We start from the raw sequence: 7,188 nt of genomic DNA, 5'->3' as shown, positions 1-7,188 counted from the left end.
TACATAGCCTTCATAGATTACGAGAAGGCGTTTGATTCAGTAGAAATATCAGCCGTCATGCAGACACTGCGGAATCAGGGCGTAGATGAAGTATATATAAACATTATGGAAGAAATCTACAGGGGATCAACTACTACCATAGTGCTTCATAAAGAAAGCAACAGAATACCAATCAAGAAGGGTGTAAAGCAGGGGGACACAATCTCCCCAATGCTATTTACCGCGCGCTTACAGGAGGTTTTCAGAAGCCTAGAATGGGAAAAGTTAGGGATAAAAGTTGTGGTGTACACGTATCCCGAAGGAGTACGGCCACCAGCGTGGGTCCGGTCTTAGCGAGCCGCAGGGCACGCGTTAACCGTCGCCGTGGCGAAAACACGATACTGCTCAAGTCGCAACACTTTATTGTGGCAACACCAAACGCAGTACAGCCCGTTGCAAATAGGCGCGGCGGGAAAGCAAGTAGGCTTATCCACGCCACGGGCACAAAGTACTACACAGGGGTGCCACGAGCACGTCTCCGCGGTAACGCCGATCCACGGAGACACCGGAGCAAAGGCCCGGTTGCTCGAGCGAGGGCAAAGGCGCTCGCGTGGGCTTCGAAGGGAGACGGGTCGGCGTAGCGAGGCCACGCACTAGGACACCGTACCGCCCTTCGGCCGTGCGTACGCAGCGGGGCAAACAGCGGGTGAGCGTTCGCCTTGGGCGCGAGGCGCCGTCAGCGAAGTCCGACGAGCCCCCGACTGACGGGAGTCGACGGACGAAAAGATAGCGTGGCTCACCGTTTGCTGTCCCGGAGAGTATCTGACCGCTCCCGACGCAGCGCGCAAAAACCTCTCTTGGGAGTCCCCGCGCGCGGCGCCACCGCCAACATCCGCTACCGGGTGAGGGAGTTAAACGTCACTCCGCTCTCCCACCACGGCAGACAGCGAAGGAGGGCAGACATGTCGGGACATGAGAACGGCAGAAAAGGCGGGAAAGCCCGCTGCCTCGTCCGGCAGAAAGGCGGGAAAGCCCGCGTAAAGGCAGCGGGCCAGCCTCAATTCCCACATCCCCCTCTCCTAAATTTGCCCTTTACCGGTCTGCAAAAGGCAGCCGGGCGTTACTCATGCAGTTAAAAAAAAAATGACACCGCTATGAGCAACACAGTGGCCTCTCCCGACCCAGTTGCTGCAGCACAAACTACAATGAAACGCTTTAAAGGAAAAACATAAGCTTTATGTTCAAAAAAAAAAAGGAAGGGGAAAGAAAAAACGAGTAGCGAAAGTACAATACATGACCGAACACGGGTAACACAAAAACACACACACACACAAAGTCAAATAAAGTCGTCATCAAAAGTGACAAGAAAGTCTGTGCTGGTGTCGCCGTTACCGCCCGGCGCATATGCGTCAGTGGACGGAATCCCTGGGCCAACGAGGGCCGCGAAGCCCGGGTTCTTCCGCATTCTCTCTCGGCAGAGAGCAGCCAAGTCTTCGTCGGGGAGCGCCGTAGGTGGCACGGACGAGGCCGGCGTAGACTTCTTACACCCGGAGGCTCGCGCCGCCTGGGCTCTTCCCGCGTGGAGGCTTCCCCGAAAATGGCTCTCTGCGTAAATGTTGACCCCGCACAGCGAGCACTCACGCACCCCAGGTGGGTCTGGCAGCCGGGCACCTCGCGCGAGCACGTCGCGCTCCGTGATGGTGTGGCCGCGGAACGGCAATGGCACCTTATCACTGGCAGTCTCACGTCGTACTCGCCGCTGTGCCTTCCACGGCAAATCGCTTACAAACCACCCGGGCGCATCTTGGTTTTCTTGGCACGTCCAAGTGGCCACGCTACGTGCTTGCCTCTTCGCGCATGGAGGCGCCGGGGCCGCGGGCTCGGGTGGTTTGCGCGCCCGCCGCGTTCCCGCCTTCTGCCGGCGGGCAGGCGATCTCGACTTTGCCGGAACTGCAGACATGCCGGAAGGAGGAACGGGAAGACACCACTTGTGGCCAGGGTCGTCGACTGCACACTGAGGGGCCGCACTGTTGGCGCGCAGACTCGCAGCCGTGGTGACCAACCCGCCCCCGATTTGTCAGCGATCAAACTCCACTCACAGCGCGCACCAACACTTACGTCACTTCACATCACGCCCTCTTCCCAATCACGGCACCACAACACCCGCCACTGACACTGATTCGTCGTTTCGTTGGTCCCCCTTCACCCCCACATCGCGCTCGCCAGTGGAGACAGTTCAGCGCACGGCGTGGAGAGCAAAAAAAAAAAAAGAAAAAAAATAACACGAGGGGAAAGAGAAAAAAGAAAGAAAAACGCACGCATTCGTGCAGAAGAGGCGCGTTCTTAGAGCGATGGATGCAAAAAAACAAAAAAAAACTAACACATGAACGCTAGACAGGAATGAAGACAAAAATGAAACACTTGCAGCAACTGGCGGGGGCCGGCTTCTTTCCGATCAGTGGACTGAAAGAAGCCAGCCTACAGAGACCAAACTGTAAAACTGAGGGCCTTCGGTTGCGGAGAAGTCCGCCGTCCGGCGCGAGATCACAAAGGTGACCGCTTCCTCAGATTATACCGGCGCGGGGTCCGAATGCGGTCCGCCGCTCCGGGTGTGCCTCGTTGCTGGCGCGAAGTGCCGCAGGGCTCTTGCGCGAGCTCGTCAGACCGTGATACAAAGGGTTTCAGGTCTGCGATATGGGCACGGCTGAGTTTTCCCGTCTGGGGATCTTTCAGCAAGTACGCGAGTGGAGTGCAAGCTTTCTCCACTCGGTACGGACCAAGCCACTTAGGAGCGAGCGAGGTTGAGAACCCCTTACTGGCATCGCTAAGGGCGTGGTTGCGCTTCAGGACAAGATCGCCCACCTCAAAAACTAGGTCGCGATGCTTGCGGTCATATTGGGCCTTCTGCTGAGCCCTGGCCGACGCCAAACTTTGCCTTGCTTTGCAGAAAGCTCGACAAAGCCTGTCCCGAAGTGCCGACGCGTAAGCAGAGCAGTCTGCCGGCGCCTCCTCGTCCTCGAGCTGGCATTGGGCGACGCTGGTCACCGGATTTGCCAACTCCCTTCCAAAATTTAAGAAGGCGGGCGAGAAACCAGTTGAGCGACTCTCGGATGTTCGAATAGCGAACGCGAGCTCACTCAAATGGTCTGCCCAGTCCCTTTGACTTTCGGCAAAGGCCGCCAACATCGGTTTGAGCGTACGATTGACGCGCTCCGTCAAATTGGACTGGGGATGGTAGGGTGAAGTGGTGCAGTGATCAATTCCGAGGGAACGGCACGTGACACCAAACACCCGAGCGGTGAAATACGAAGCATTGTCAGTGATGAGCCTTTCCGGGAAGCCGAACCGGCAAAACACTTCCTGCAGCTTCTCAAGCACCGCTCGCGCTGTCACCTTCCGAAGTGGGAAAAGTTCCACCCATTTCGAAAAGTGATCAGCGACTACCATCAGGTGAATGAACCCCTGCTTACTTCTGGGAAATGGTCCCATTAGATCGCAGGTGGCCACTTGCCACGGACGCTCACTGACAATCGGTTTCATCAGACCGGGCGGTTTGCCACCCCTTGATTTCACCGTTTGACAGACGCGGCAAGAACGGCAGTAGCGAAAAATGTCTCGCTTCATGCCGGGCCAGGTCACAACGCGGCTCAGTTTTGCAAAAACCTTCGAGCCACTCAGGTGACCAGCCATGGGTTCGTCGTGAGAGGATCGCAACAGTGCGGCTCTCAGACTTTTGGGCATAACCACCTTAAACGGGTCTATGGACTCGTCGTCAGTGGCTATATACTTCAGCAGGAGCCCGTCATGGTCCAGCAAATATGAATCCGCCGGGGACTCAGCGACACACGCTGGTTCGAGCCCCCTATTCGCGCCCGCTGCAGGGCAAGCAGCGTCACGGCGCTCCGTCTCGTCGAGACAGTCGTTATCGGCGCCCGCTGCAGGACAAGCAGCGTCACGGCGCTCCATCTCTCTGAGACCGTCGCATATTTCGCGACAAAACGGGTCACTTTGCTGGGCCTTCAGAAGCTCTTCTCTGCTGAAAGCGATGCCCATTCTCCCAAAATGGGGGAGTCTGGTATCGCGCCCACTCAGGACCGCAGCAACAACCGCTTGAGTCGGCGTTACGGGTTCGCTCTCGGCCTCGTGGCCTTCGGAGAGCTCCCCCGCTCGGCCGCTTCGCGGTGCGCCGCTTACCTGGTTAGCAGCCAAGGTTTGTCCGCATGGGGACTCACCCTTCACGCCGAACGGCGGCGAAGCTGCTGTTTCGCCCCCGACGCTTGCAAGTGCTAAGGCACCGCTAGCGGCGGTCGCACCGGGATCAAGGTCCTCGGCCGACAGTGGGGCACGAGATAGCGCGTCAGCTACCACGTTGGTGCTCCCCTTTCGATACTGCACCGAAAAGTCATAGTGCTGTATCAGGAGAGCCCAGCGCGCCAGCCTGCCGGCAGGCTCACGGAGCCGCATCAGCCAGCTGAGCGCACTGTGATCCGTTTGCACTACGAATTTCGTCCCATCAAGATAGACGTCAAACTTCCGCAGTGCAAACACGATGGCGAGGCACTCCTTTTCGGTCACGGAATAATTTTTCTCCGCAGAGACCAAGGAGCGGCTGGCAAAGGCCAACGGCTGCAACACGCCATCGTATTCCTGTAGGAGAACAGCTCCTAAACCCAGATCGCTCGCATCAGTCTGTACAACGAACGGTCTGGTCAGGTCGGGGAGCTTGAGCTGCGCTGTCTCCGCTATGGCGTTAGACAGTCGGCAAAACGCCTCCTGCTGCTCAAGTCCCCATTGCCACTCGGCAGACTTACCCAAGAGTTTGCTCAAGGGCGCCTGCAGTCGGGCACAGGACGGAATGAAGGAACGGTAAAAGTTGACCATTCCTAGAAAGCGGCGAAGGCCACGTACGTCCTTGGGCACGGGAAATTCGAGAATAGCTCGAAGTTTCTCCCGATCCGGCTCTATGGAGCCTTCGCCCAGCGTAAACCCGAGCAACTGAACACGGGTCTGCGCTAATTGGACCTTAGCGGGGTTAAGTGTCATCCCGGCGGTCCGCACCCTCTCGAGCACATCGGCAACATGGGCCAAGTGCTCTTCGAAGGTTCGTGAATAAATCACGATGTCGTCGAGGTAGCACATGCAGTATGACCACTTTGCTTCCCCGAGGACGCGGTCCATGAGTCTTTGAAACGTCGCAGGAGCATTGCAAAGACCAAAGGGCATACGAGTAAACTCGAACAACCCTCTGTGGGACGTGAACGCAGTTTTACACTGGTCACGGGTACCCATCCGGACCTGTAGATAACCTTTAGAGGCGTCAAGCGTGGTAAAGTACCGTGCATCACCCAGGTTACCTACGATGGAGTTTAACGTGGGGAGCGGATAGGCATCCTTTCGAGTCACTCCATTCAGACGGCGATAGTCGACGCACAGGCGATGACTGCCATCTTTCTTAGGCACTAGCACAATTGGAGACGCCCAGGAGCTAGACGAGCGGCGAATAATGCCAGCCGCAAGCATATCATCTAGCAACCCATCGATAATCTGCCTTTTGGCGAGACTGACGGGCCTGGGGTTACACTTCAAAGGAAGCGCGTCACCAGTTTCGATCACGTGGCTCACAAAATCGGTGCAGCCAGGTTGATCGGTGAAGAGCTCGTCGTACTGACGTAACAGTGTCGACAGGCGAGCCTTCTGTGCTTCATCCAACTGAGTCGCGCAGGCGACCAAAGGATGTAGTGCCTCTTCGTGTCGTGCCGGTCGATCCAAGCAGGGGTTTCGAGCCGACGAGCGCGGAACGCCAGGGTACGACCCCGGAGTTGGCGCACGACACGGTTCGTGCCGCGCCTCTCGTTCCCGAAGGGGACTGTGAGAGGGCAAATGCGGTGAGTGGGGGCTTGGCCCCGAACTCTGCGCAAGGCACGTTTCCGACGCTTCTGCCGCAAAGGCGACGGTAAGCGCCGGCGGGCTGATGAACGGCTTGAGTTGGCAAAATGGGCCATCACGATAGCCGCCATTCGCAATGTCCACAACGATACCGGTTTTAAGGAGAAAGTCCCGACTGAGAATCACTGGAACATTGAGCCCTGGAAGATGAATAAGACGGCAGCGTCTCATTCGATCTCCCCATCGGACAGTCAACCTTGCAGCGCCTGCCGAATGGGCCACGCCTTTCGCAAGGGTGAATGTCGTTCGGCTGTCCCGCAAGCGCACCGAGTGCTTCCGCAAGTGGGACAACACCTGTTCGCCAAACAACGAGGCGCTAGCGCCCGTGTCCAGCAAAGCCGAAAATTCACGGCCGGCAATGGTGACCGGAATGAACGGCGCGTGCGTATCAGCAAGAAAAGTGCTTGCCCTGCACGCAGAGGGAAGAAGCAAAGGTTGGGTCGGTCGTGCATTCACGAACGACCCGGAAGCCCGTTTCCCTGCCTCGCAGGAGGCCTGGATCCGGTGCATTCCCTTGCTATGTGCCCTCTTTCACGGCAGCGGTAACAGCGCACTCCATCACGGTCTGTATTCCCAGACGGAGCAGCTTCGAGCTGTCGTGATCGGCTCGCTACGTTATCGTAGGATACGTTTCTGCGAGCCGCACCTCCAACATTACGTTGGGTCGAAAAGCGTCCCTGTATGGAGGTTTCAGGTGGAGCAGCGCAGGCTGCCCGCCTTTCATGCGTAAAGGGGTCAAGAGCGCGATCGCTCAACTCCCACGCACAGCCGGTTGCAGCCGCAAAGGCGGCGCCGAGAGGCTGTTGCCGTTGGGGAAGGGTCATGGCCCCTCTCCAAGCGCAGCGCGGCTCAAGGGCGTCGCTGGCTGGCGGCGGCGGGCGATAGGCGCGCGCGGCGAGAATGTCGCCTTGGATGCGCTTCGCCTCGGCGGCCAACGCTTCCAAATCACTGAAGCGGCCGCCGCGCAGGTAAGCCGAAAAAGTCGGATGTGCCTGCCGTATCACCCGTTCGACGCGTTCCTCGTTCGAGGCTCGGGGCTCAGCGATAGAAATAAGTTCATCCATCGCCCGTACATACTCCTGTAAAGACTCGTCAGGAGCTTGTGTACGGAGCTCGAGCTCTCGCCGCATCCTACTTTCGTAGTCAGCGGGTAGGAATTCGCGCAAAAAGACCGCACGAAATTCCTCGAGGTTTGCTGCACGGTAACCGGAAAGCCGATACCATCTCGCCGCCGTGTCAGTCAGTGCAGCTGGAACAACACGT

Source organism: Rhipicephalus microplus, chromosome 9, assembly GCF_043290135.1.
Source record: "Rhipicephalus microplus isolate Deutch F79 chromosome 9, USDA_Rmic, whole genome shotgun sequence".
NCBI lineage: Eukaryota > Metazoa > Arthropoda > Arachnida > Ixodida > Ixodidae > Rhipicephalus > Rhipicephalus microplus.
This window is presented reverse-complemented; position numbering follows the sequence as displayed.